This window comes from Ascaphus truei, chromosome 3 (genome assembly GCF_040206685.1).
Source record: "Ascaphus truei isolate aAscTru1 chromosome 3, aAscTru1.hap1, whole genome shotgun sequence".
NCBI lineage: Eukaryota > Metazoa > Chordata > Amphibia > Anura > Ascaphidae > Ascaphus > Ascaphus truei.
Genome location: NC_134485.1, coordinates 321,062,387 through 321,075,226, shown reverse-complemented (window position 1 = coordinate 321,075,226; position 12,840 = coordinate 321,062,387). Strand labels below are relative to the sequence as shown.

Below are 12,840 nucleotides of genomic sequence, written 5' to 3'. Positions count from 1 at the left end.
TTCATTTAATGCAACCATGTATCATAACTCTGTACCCAGGACATATTTGAAAACGAGAGGTAACGCAATTACTTCCTGTTAAAACATTTTTATAAATAAAGGGCTGGACATGCTATAATTGGAAGGTAGCGAGTCAGATTAGCCTACGAGTGACTATTATAGGCCTTCCAGTAGCAGATGGAAGACTTGCCATTTCACACACGTATTTGTGATTTTTATCCTCAATAGATATATTTACAAGATGTACACTGAAATATCCAACAGCGCAACAAATAAGTGCAATACCTTCTTAAGGGCGAGTTTGTCACAGTGTGTATCCCTAAACATTAGGTTGCCATAATGCTGATGGAGATAAAAATAAAACAGCATCTTTATAAATCACCTAGACCTGAGGGACCTCATGGAGCACAGTCTCCATTTCCTTACGGATTGGTACGATGGCAGTGATGCAGCCAGCGGCACTGTCCCTATGCACTGGGAAATAGCAGCCAACTTGTGCATGAGCTATGGGGGGACGGGGGTTCAACATGCACGTTTCAATGTTATTCCACGTCAATATTTCTTCTTGCATGTGGTCAGGACGAAAGGTGGATTTATTTTTTACACGCAAAATGTGGCTTCATGTTCCTTAATTTCCCCTCTAACTCTCCAAACACTTCTAGCCACTACCAGTCCATCGTCCGTTTTCAATGGTCTCCCTCTAATCCAGTAATGACCCGTTATCCAACCATGGCCCAGATCTGTGACAGGGAGCTACGCTTCAGAACGCTTTTACTCATTCACATAAACGGAGAGCGGGCGTGCTAAGGCTTAGCACCCTGTTGTGGATCTGGGCCCATATAGTGCCTCAGGTGGAGTCTATACACACCCTAAATAGCTGGATATTTACCATTCAAAGCCATAGACAAATTGTACAAGCACATTACAAAAGGCGCATTAAAAAATAGAAGTACTGTATAGCAATCTGGATAGGCCTATAAAGAAAATTAAAAGTCAGAATACCATAGTAGGCCTCCATATAGTGCAAAAATGACACGCAATATAAGTGTAGCCACATGGTAATAATATCCCATACCTATATTGCACATTTACTCTGTTCTGTGCCAAACTACTCTTAAAACAAATACATCTTAAAAAGAGATCTATTGAACACAAAGATGGCAACTCCCACACAGAATGAGAGAGACTTCATTTTAACAGTCTTAGAAAAGACGGGCAACGTGAAGACCCGAGAAGTAAAGGCGCGTCAAGGCCACGGCCTTCTGACAGCAAAAAGGTTACAGGACAGCGGGGCAGTTTCAATTAACAAGTAAAATATTGTGGTCCAAAACTATGTTGTGATGGTTTGCAGGGTTTTGAAAAAAATTGAAGCAAAACCAGATTTAAAAAATAAATAAATAAATAAATAACTATATATCGTGTTAGCCAAGGTTAATAATAAAAAATGAATAGAAAATACCGTTCTGTGGCTAACGAAATGCTTTTATTTGTGCGAGCTTTCGAGATACGCTGATCTCTTCTTCCGGCGATGTTATAGTACAATGGATAAAGCAAGAACAGTTTAACTTACAAACAGTGCATCTTGGAATGACACACACACACACACACACACACACACTTTATAACAAACTTATTTGAAAAGAAATCTTAAAGGCAGGTTACACCCACATTTTTCATTTCTCTTTTGTAAGCAGCGTTTGTCTGTAACCTTTTTAAAACGCATATTTAAAGCAAGAATCCAGGTTGCATTGACAGACAGACAGACATAGGATAAAGCAGGTGGTCTCTGAAGCTGAACCCCATTCAAGTTCTGGGGATCCCTTGTTTCCAGAGATACCTCCGTAGGAAGTGCTGTCATTCCTGAAACGTAAATGTCCCGATCACGCGGGCCAATAGGATGCCGCAAGGGATGACTTCATTGGTCCGCGGGACATTTAAACGCCGCCATTTTGTTAGGCACACAAGTTTCCTGGCTGCAGAGATACCGGCACCCCTACGAAGGCAAGTATCTCAGGGGGAAAAAAATAAAAATAAAAAAAAGCAACAAGAAATGCAGCATGGATTGCGGCTTTAAAAACAGGAGACTCTGGATCAGCCATCTTGGTACTTTGTGAGGTTGTTTATGGTACAGGAAGTACTAGGCCAGGGGTGCGCAAACTTCACCCGTTGCGCCCCCCTGCCTGTTCTACTCCCCTGCTCGGCTCCGTCATCAAATCACGCCGCGGGGTCATGTGCCGCCATGTTGCCATGACAACGCATCGCTGGAAGCCAAGTTAAGTTAGTTACAGAGGCCTCGTGCACTCCCCAGGCATTTAAAATGCCTTGGAGAAGAGCATGGGACCTCTGTAACCGCCGCGTCTCTCCCCCCCCCCCCCCCCCAGAAAATCTCGGTGCACCCCCCAGTTTGCACACCCCTGTACTGGATTTCCGACAACAATGTAATGTCACAACTGTGAGCTCTATACTGATGACAGGACGATGAAACATAAATAAATCTGGCAGTGTAGATACCTCGTACACTGGTGCTGCATCACCCAGTCCCAAAGGAAAACATTGCATCAGCTCCACGTGTGCTCCATGACGCAGCTACTACATTGTGAGGGCTAGTACACCATGACGTAGAGGGAGCGTGTGGGGGAGAGCACGCTGAGGAGGGAGCGTGTGGGAGAGAGCACGGTGAGGAGGGAGCGTGTGGGGGAGAGCACGGGGAGGAGGGAGCGTGTGGGGGAGAGCACGGTGAGGAGGGAGCGTGTGGGGGAGAGCACGGTGAGGAGGGAGCGTATGGGGGAGAGCGTGGTGAGGAGGGAGCGTGTGGGGGAGAGCGTGGTGAGGAGGGAGCGTGTGGGGGAGAGCACGGTGAGGAGGGAGCGTGTGGGGGAGAGCACAGTGAGGAGGGAGCGTGTGGGGGAGAGCACGGTGAGGAGGGAGCGTGTGGGGGAGAGCACGGTGAGGAGGGAGCGTGTGGGGGAGAGCACGGTGAGGAGGGAGCGTGTGGGGGAGAGCACGGTGAGGAGGGAGCGTGTGGGGGAGAGCACGGTGAGGAGGGAGCGTGTGGGGGAGAGCACGGTGAGGAGGGAGCGTGTGGGGGAGAGCACGGTGAGGAGGGAGCGTGTGGGGGAGAGCACGGTGAGGAGGGAGCGTGTGGGGGAGAGCGTGGTGAGGAGCGAGCGTGTGGGGGAGAGCGCGGTGAGGAGGGAGCGTGTGGGGGAGAGCACGGTGAGGAGGGAGCGTGTGGGGGAGAGCACGGTGAGGAGGGAGCGTGTGGGGGAGAGCACGGTGGGGAGGGAGCGTGTGGGGGAGAGCACGGTGGGGAGGGAGCGTGTGGGGGAGAGCACGGTGGGGAGGGAGCGTGTGGGGGAGAGCACGGTGAGGAGGGAGCGTGTGGGGGAGAGCACGGTGAGGAGGGAGCGTGTGGGGGAGAGCACGGTGAGGAGGGAGCGTGTGGGGGAGAGCACGGTGAGGAGGGAGCGTGTGGGGGAGAGCACGGTGAGGAGGGAGCGTGTGGGGGAGAGCGCGGTGAGGAGGGAGCGTGTGGGGGAGAGCGCGGTGAGGAGGGAGCGTGTGGGGGAGAGCGCGGTGAGGAGGGAGCGTGTGGGGGAGAGCGCGGTGAGGAGGGAGCGTGTGGGGGAGAGCGCGGTGAGGAGGGAGCGTGTGGGGGAGAGCGCGGTGAGGAGGGAGCGTGTGGGGGAGAGCGCGGTGAGGAGGGAGCGTGTGGGGGAGAGCGCGGTGAGGAGGGAGCGTGTGGGGGAGAGCGCGGTGAGGAGGGAGCGTGTGGGGGAGAGCGCGGTGAGGAGGGAGCGTGTGGGGGAGAGCGCGGTGAGGAGGGAGCGTGTGGGGGAGAGCGCGGTGAGGAGGGAGCGTGTGGGGGAGAGCGCGGTGAGGAGCGAGCGTGTGGGGGAGAGCACGGTGAGGAGGGAGCATGTGGGGGAGAGCACGGTGAGGAGGGAGCGTGTGGGGGAGAGCGTGGTGAGGAGCGAGCGTGTGGGGGAGAGCACGGTGAGGAGGGAGCGTGTGGGGGAGAGCGTGTGGGGGAGAGCGTGGTGAGGAGGGAGAGTGGTGAGGAAGGAGCATTGCAGATTGTGTTTATTTTTTACAAATGTTGTGTTTCTAGGAGGAGGGAGCATGTGGGGTAAAGGAGGAGGGTGAGGAGGGAGCATGTGGGGGTGAGGAGGGAGCATGTGGGGGAGAGGAGGGTGAGGATGGTGAGGTGGGAGCATTTATTTTTTATTTAGTTTATTGTTTATTTTTTACAAATGTGTTTCCGGGGGGGGGGCAGCTCATATTTGCACTGGGTCCCACAATTCACTGGTTGTTGGGACCCCTATTTTGTATCTTTAGGGGAAGTTGACAGACGCACACCTAAGTCAGCACCTATAGTGGCCTACCTCCGAGTTGTGCGCTTATTTTGATACATATCCATTCATCTTGGCTGGAAGGCAAAAAGTTTGGATTGTATTTGGTAATATAAGGCTCGCAAGGATAAAAGACGATTTTAAAATGTTATTTATTTTCTACTCATTTGTCTAGTAAAGAACTGCAGCCTTTAGCACCATACGCATTCTTGCATTTGTGTCATTAATTTTTATATCAAGGTTTATTTTAAGTGTGGCAGAGGAGGGAGATAAGCAAACTAGGCTGACGTGCAAAGCCTTGGTGTTGGGAGAGCAGCAGAGCGTACCCAAGGCCCAGTTATGATGCAATATGATGAAAACGGGGAGGTGTTTCGGAGCAAGGATTCCCTGGAATTTCTCACAGGATCACCCATATTCTGAAAAGTATTTTCCGGTCGTGCCAATGAATAACCCTAGTGTTGACACGCCTGGGACTGGACAAACGCATTGCACCGTCACATAAAACTCATGGCTGTAATGTATTCATAATGGCAATTGGAATAGGTAGACATCAATACATGACATAGTCCTTAAAGCACAATTTCAGGTTTGTGATCCCCTACTTAAAAACAAACCTCCTAGAACATAAACAAAGGCTGCGCTGCTGGACCCTCTGGAAGCAAGATGGTCAAGTCCTACAAAGCAGAACCTTTCCATGAATTCCTTAGCAAAGTAGTTACAATTAAAAATGATATTTTCTAGGGTGTCTTCACCTCTGTTACTGGTTAGATCCTCTACCTTGACAGCTACTGCTCATCCAAAGGTTCTCTGCCTCAAAAAACGACATTTTTTTTTCTTAAGTGAATGCCATATTTATACCTACAGACCAAAGCAGTATATACAATTTATGGTATAATTAGGACTTTAGTCAAACTGGTAACTACACATTGTATTGGCTGTCCTCTCCCCACCTCTGTCTCTCCCTGCTCTTGCAAACCCATACTTTTTCATAAAAATGTCACCTTGCTATTACAACAAACAGACGCCCCCCCCCCCCTTAAAATCTCTGGACCCCCAAACAATTGCTTGGCAAAGGAGACTCACCTCCCTTATCACCCTCATCACACTCACTCTGTACTTACACATTGTAGACTCTCTGTGTGTCTCTCCCTCTCCAGTGCTGAGTGCTGTGATCAGGTTACAGGCTGCAGACACATCCACCTGCTTTGTGTGTGGGGGGGGAGAGAGAGAGAGAGAGTGCCAGGGATCCCTGGGTCACTTTCAGCTCCTCTCCCCCTCCTATCTCTCTCCTCTTCCCGGGAAGCCTCTGCTCCCTGCAGCCCATCGCTCAGGCTGGGAGAGGAGGAAACCTGATGCTTTTTTTTGTGTGCCTCTGCTGCACAGAGCCGCTCTCATTCTCTCTGCCAGGTTCTTCCTTCTCCTGGCCGGGGGAGGAGGGCCGGTGACGTCAGCACAGAACCTCATTGACGTCAGTGGAATCCCTGAATGTGCATCAATGAGCTAAATTTAGCAGCAGAAAAGAAAAGCCCGAAATAACTCTCATGCCTTTTGTGTCACAAGCTCCAGCAGTTATTCCACAGACAACAATGGGGGCAGACACCGAGCCCATGCTATATTTAGAGGCTCCCTCCGCACTAGGAGAGCTAATTAGAGATTGCTTGTGTGTATGTCTTTTTTTTTCTTTCCACCCCTAAACAAAAGGCTTAGGACGTCACCTAAAATAGTGCTGATTCTGCTCGGATTTCATTAGTAAGGTTATGGGGTCATTTATAAAATATGTGTTTCTCAGCACTAGGGGAGCATGCATGGGGTCATTTATCAAAGGATCACAGCTGCTGCTAGCAAACAGCACAAGGTGTATTCAAGAGAGATCCACAGCTGGATTTTTCTCATGAATCTGGTGCTATTTCTTGCACGGCTTTTTGCCTTAATGTTAACACTGCGAGACTTTAAATAATGAATGATAAGCCCTCGTGTGTGTCCCCCCTCCCCTGATATATCAGGTGTTCTCTATAAGCTGCAAAAGCTGACCAGTGATATGATTATTCACATATTTAGTGTGCGCTACAGTCTGAAGTGTACACATTTTGTTTATTGAAATGTACAGTGTATACAGTACCTTTAACTGAACGCATATTTTTAAAGCTCAAGGTTTTAAGGATATCCCTGCTTCAGCACAGGTGGCTCAATCAAAATGACTGAGCCACTGAGTGAGCCACCTTTGTGCAAGCAGGGCTATCCTTATACCTGGCCTCCTTAGGATTGAGTTTTCCCACCCCTGTTGATGACGGTGAACTATGCAGAGTTGCCAGCTCATGCTAAATTATGATAACAGTCTGGTGTTTAATGACAAATCCTATTAGGATTTGTTGTCCTGATTTTCTAGACCCCCCTTAGGACCAAACTGAACTAGTAGGGTTAGCATGTTGAAGAGGTTAATAGAGAACCTTTAAAAGTCAAGACTACAGAATACACGTTGTCATCGCAACCCTATCTCCACTTTCCTAACACACAGTTGTGGGACAATCCTGGTCATGTTTCCCCCTCAATGTAACAGGAGGTCACTTATCAAAATCTCCCGGCTGCAAAACAGAGGTCCCCGGATGTGGCCGTAGGCACCATAAGGGCTGAGTGCCGTCCGAGATGGCAATTTAGACGGCTCTCCCGGTGTCATTTTAAGGCATGGGCTATAGCCCAGGCCCCCAGACCTTCCAAGAACCCCCAACCTTTCAGAGGCTCCACAAATACGTACTATGGCCCAATATGTACTTTTAAATTCGTAGTTCTAATTGAACGCAGCAAATGTAACTTAATTATCATTTTTAAAATTGTATTGTTTGGTGTGATTACAACAGTATATATATATATATATATAGTGCTTTTATTTTTATATAGCCTACATTTTTATAAAACAAAAATTATTCAAAGATAAGGTTTCTACAACATTTTTATGGAATAGGTAGTTTAATTGATTTTGTCGGAATTATACACCTAGTGGCTTGGGGCCTTCCCTTCACTGGCCAGGTGTGCAAAGAAGGTGTGGCTTAGAGTTTACATAACCGACACCAGCCTCCCCACCCAGCCACCTGAATTTGTGGCATCATGCTGCCCAGATTCAAAATTACAAATATTCTTATCGGCTATCGCCTCTCAGTGCCCTTGACTTTCAGACCATGAGGATCACTGTTATGTTTTTCTTTATAATGTCTTGAGACACTGTGTAGCATAAAACTATTTTTTATATTCCCTATATGCTCATGTATTCTCTTTTTCAGTGGTCTCTTAGTGTATCCTACACATTGCAGCCCACAGCTACATTCTACAAAGGTAGATAACACTTTCAGAATTACATTTAATTAAAAAAAAAAGGATGGGATAAGTCTTTTCCGATCCATTTGACAAGAAACTTTTTGGATTTTGAATCTGAGCAGTATGAAGCCACACGGTCTAAATGAGGAGATATATATATATGTAGCCCTGGTCTTATTTTGCCTCCAGAGACCCCCTCTGTAGCGGGCCGAGCGATCGCGGGTGCCGCCGGAGGCAGCGACGGACCCGCCGGCACAACGCAAAGGTGGGGGCCGGAGCAGGAAGCGCTCCGAGTCCCCGGAGTCTCTACGGCGTACCCGGCTAGCGGGGGCCGCCATGACAGGTTGCGAGAGGGTGCGCGTTGGTCGCGCAGGCGCAGTAAGGGTAGCGCACACGGTCCCAATGCTACAGAGGTCCTGAGTGGACTACAATTCCCAGCAGCCTCTGGGGATTGCCCTTTCACCCACATCACGTGCAGCCAGCCAGCAAATAGGGTTTTGCAGCTTCTCCTGTGGAGGAAGGCTACAATGTTGCGGGGACCACGTTTGGCAGTTGGAGCTGGGAGCAGGAAGGGGGAGGAAGGGTGCAGGGAGCAAGTGGCTCCAACACCAGGTAAGGCATCCCTAGATCCCAGGCCCAAATCCCCACCAGGGTAATGGGTAGGTACTGAGGGACGGCCCCTAGGTTAGGGACCCTGCCCTTAGGTGTGAGTGTGCAGTCTTGTCAGTGTCACGGCTGGCAGTGCTGTGAGCGCTGACAAGTAGGCACAGCGTGTGTGTGCAGTGTAGCTGCAGGTATCCGTGTGAGTGCAGTGGGTTGCTGCAGGTACGGTGTGAGTGCAGTGGGTTGCTGCAGGTACGGTGTGAGTGCAGTGGGTTGCTGCAGGTACCGGTTGAGTGCAGTGGGTTGCTACAGGTACCGGTTGAGTGCAGTGCGGTTGCTGCAGGCAGTGCGGTTGAGTGCAGTGCGGTTGCTGCAGGTACTGTGTGAGTGCAGTGTGTTTACTGCAGGTGTTAGGCTGAGTTAGTCAGAGGGGACCCGGGTGGTGAATGGAGAGGTAGAGTGGGTGCAGGGGGTCAGTGACCCATCTGCATAGGACAGGCTACCCCGTAGGCCCCTAGGAGTGTTCCCTCAAGTTACCAAAGGTTGCGGTGCAGCAGGGACGGCCATAGTGGTAGCGAGCATCACCCTTACTGTATAGACAGCTAGGGACAAAGGGATGAGCGTGCGGAGAAGGCTTGCTGGCGAGTCATCTGGGACCAGACGGCTGGACATTGAGACCCAGGAGGCAGACCGCTAATTCATCTGACCCTTTGCGAAGAGTTACCGGTCACCGCCGTGACCGGCAGGTACTATAACAACAAGTGCACCAACACCGGTCAACAGGCGCTGATCCCGCCCTAGGCTAAACTCTTTAGGAACACTGAGCGAGTGGTTAAAGAACTGAGCCTATATCATCACATTAATATATATGGACACGGTGTGTGGGGCACGCGGTGAGGGGATGGAGACGTTGCTCCTGATGAGTGGGCAGACACTAAGGCTAAGGCCCCGCTCCCAGAGTCAGCGCACCCGCACTGCTGACAGGCGGTGCGCTGAGATACACAGACCGCGATATGCGGTCTGTAGGGAGCGGGAGCCGGAGCGGGAGGTGGGCGGGTGGTGGGCGGTTTGACAGGGAGGGGGGGCGTGGCTTGAGCGGAGGGACCCGCTACTCTCCCCCCCCCCCTCCCTCCACGGACTCGGGCTGGAGCTGGAGCTTCGGTAAGTATTAAACACACACACACGCAGGCACTCATACATACATACACACACACACACACACACAGGCAGGCACTCACGCACTCATACACACACACGCGCACACACACAGGCAGGCACTCACGCACTCATACTCATACACACACACACACACACACACACACACACACAGACAGAGGCAGGCACTCACGCACTCATACACACACACACACACACAGACAGGCACGCACACACAGACACACACACAGAGAAAGGCACTCACCTGCTTTCACTCCACACTCCTCCCCGCTCCCCGAAGCCTCACCTCCTCCCGCAGCCTCCCCTCCCCATTGGCTCACAGCCACACACGTCACGCGTCAAAGCTAGAAAACACCATTCTCTGGTGTCTCCAGCGGCTGACGCGCGACAGCGTGTAGTCAGCTGTGCCGCCAGTGGGGACCGGGACCGACTCGCGAGGATTCCCCTGCTGGTGGGGAACTCGCGACATTGCCGCCCGCGCCAACGAGCGCAGCGGGACCGAGGCCTAAGGTTATACCGTTTGAGTATAAGTACATGTTATGTGTTATTGCTACGTTGCATTATTCCAGTAAAAACCAGTTACAATCATAAGGTGTTGTATGTTTCTTGCCCAGGGGAATCTTACGTCACGGGGATCCTGGGTAAGTGGAGGCGCTGCGCTAAGTAAATGTATAAGTGTTACCCCAGGCTCCCAGCTAGCGGAGGCTCAGATCTCCTGGAGCCGCAGGTGTCGTACAGTGACCAGTAGTTCCTTTGGGAGGGTTCAGAAAAAGGGCTACATATATATATATATTTCTGTGTGCGCGTGCGTATGCTATGAGAATTCTGACTCTTCTGTGACCCTTTATAATTCCTCCCCCTCTGTGACAGAAGTATAATGTGTGCTGCTAAGAACTGTATACAGCTATAATGATAATGTTATGAAGATAATGAATCCTATATGAGGTCTGGGATATATTCTTGATTGTAGGGGGTTACTGGGTGTGGTATCCTAGTTGGTAAACCACCATAGATGGCACTCAAATTGTCCAGGAACCCAAAAGCTAATGATCACCCCAATGAATAGTACCCTAATCCTTTTGTGGAATAATGAAATGACCATGCAGCAAGCAAGAAAACTCACGAGTCTGCTGCAGCGTCCACGTTGATCCCACCAGACCTCTGGGTGTGCCTCCGTCCTTGGAGATGGAAGCAGATAAGAGAGAGACATGGCAGAGCACAACCGTAATCATCCGAACAAGAAATTAGGAGGAAAGTGCATTATCCATAAAAAATTTAATAGTCATGGAGGGAAAAAGGGCAAGGCATTACCCTACCAATACGTAGCACGAAACCTTGCCCTTTTTCCCTCCATGACTATTACATTTTTTTATGGATAACGCACTTTCCTCCTAATTTCTTGTTCGGATGATTCCGGTTGTGCTCTGCCATGTCTCTCTCTTATCTGCGTCCCCCTCTGTGATAGGCTGATCTGCGTGTCACTCACCCGGGGACCGCCAATGAGACTGCACTTCCTGTATATTGTGATTACACATGGGCTGTGTCACATATGACATTTCCGTGGAGTTCAAATTGAAGGTGAACAATACAAGTACTGAGCTCTGCACTTCATCATCAACCCTGCAACTGGGAGAATGTGTCTTTCTAAATACTCTGACAATTTTTTCACATCTAAAGACTAACTGTGTAACCTTCAGTGCTACACTGCCCTCCCAAGCCTGATTTATACATCTTCTCTTTCATCTCCAACTCTTTATATCCTTCAATACCTGTCTCTCCCTGCAGCTAATTATGCCCTCCCTGTTCCTGCTTCCTCACTCCTTTGTAAACTTTTCTGCTCTCTCCAACTTCCCCACTCTCCTCCTAGCCACATTTCTTCATCTCTCCTTCCCTCCACCTATGCTTGTGCCTATACACTGCACCACTATATAGACAACTTTCCTAACAACTTCTACACCCCTCAATAAAAAGGACCGGTATCCAGCAAGTGAAGGATGAGGCTCCAGTGCGGAGTCTTTTGGGCTTTGAACAGTCCTGTGTGAAATGACCGTGTCGACCACAATTTTAGCAGCGGACAGCGCGGTTGGCGTCAGGGTCAGGATAAGATCCCAGCCTTCTAGGCACCCTGGGTGTGAAGACAGGCACCGCTGACGAAGGAGTTTCCTTGGCACTTTCTGTCTCCGTGGGTTCTTGAATCGATGTCCCCTTTGTCTCCCCCATGTAGGACTCCTTTGAGGGAGTCGCATGTCTCTCTCCCTTGGCAAAGTCACGAGACGTTCTGGAAGGATGTGCCCGCAATGTGGTCTCTTGAACTTGCACTCTATCCATTAGGTGTTCAAAAGAAAGTGGAGGTCCTGGAGAAAGGGTGCAACTGATACGTATAGCAACCAGGTGCATAGGCTATGCGCCCCACAGAAGTTGCTGGATTCGAAGACCGTCGGCTTCAGACGCTGGGACGATCTTCTTTTTCACCAGAGTCCATAGGACCAACTGGATCCAGCAGAGGAACTCCGACGCGTCTTCTCCTTCAGCTTGCATGAGGGTGTGGAACCGGGCCAATAGAGGTATGGCATTGTCTGGAATGCCATAGGTCTTGGTTAGAGCCTGTATTAGCGCTTGAGCATCAGCGTTGGGGTGACAATCGTTGTAAAATTGTACCATATGAGCGGCTGGAGGCCGCAGACACTCTATGATTCGCTGCCGCTTTACGACGTCGGAGCAGGGCCACTCAGGGAGCACTTGCACCGCATGATCCCTCCATTCTTTAAACTCTGCCTCTCCTAAGGACGTAGGCCGGGACCCTGAGAGAGTCTTTAGCTTGCGGTATTGATAGGACTGAGAGGACTGTGTCAGGGCTTCCGCCAATTGAGATAGAGTTACCCCCAATGCTGAGTTCCCTGTGGACAGGTGGCTGTGAGGTTCGGGCCTTAGCCTATGGGTGGGTTTTAGCCTGTCCCTGTGCCCTCCGGGGGGGGTAGAAGTGTTGCGGAGGCTTAGCGGGGTGTCTCCAGCGTAGTCCCGGGACTGAAAATCACCCTGGGTAGGAGAGGATCTGAATAGAGCAATGAACACCCTTTGAGCAGAGCGTCGTATTTCCCGGGGGTATAGGAAGGGAACATAGTCTCCACTTGATAGGGCACCTCGGGTATGATTCTCAGACTGGAAGTCGCTATTGGCAGTGATAGTTCCGGAAAGATTATCGGGCAGCCCGAGGGCAGGGCTCCTGGAAAGCGTAGGGCCTTGGGAGTTTCTTCCACACGTACCTCGTGGCTGGTCGCCATTATGAGGATGTCCCAGTGGAAAGTGGATTCCCACTTTTGGCCTATTTGCTGTACATTAACAAAACCCGGGAGGGGCCTGAGTCGGTCAAGGACTTCGAGGGGTTGTGTTGGACGGCACG

General features: G+C 50.4%; 1 protein-coding gene across 1 annotated transcript in view; it reads right to left on the bottom strand.

Annotated features, from left to right (window-relative positions):
• NR4A1 (nuclear receptor subfamily 4 group A member 1) overlaps positions 1–5,763 on the bottom strand; it is a 35,216-nt gene extending 29,453 nt beyond the window's left edge. Inside the window, exon 1 of the mRNA XM_075591181.1 lies at positions 5,474–5,763. The gene's annotated coding sequence lies outside the window, so the exon portion shown is untranslated. The remainder of the gene's footprint in view (positions 1–5,473) is intronic.
• Positions 5,764–12,840: the final 7,077 nt, after the last annotated feature.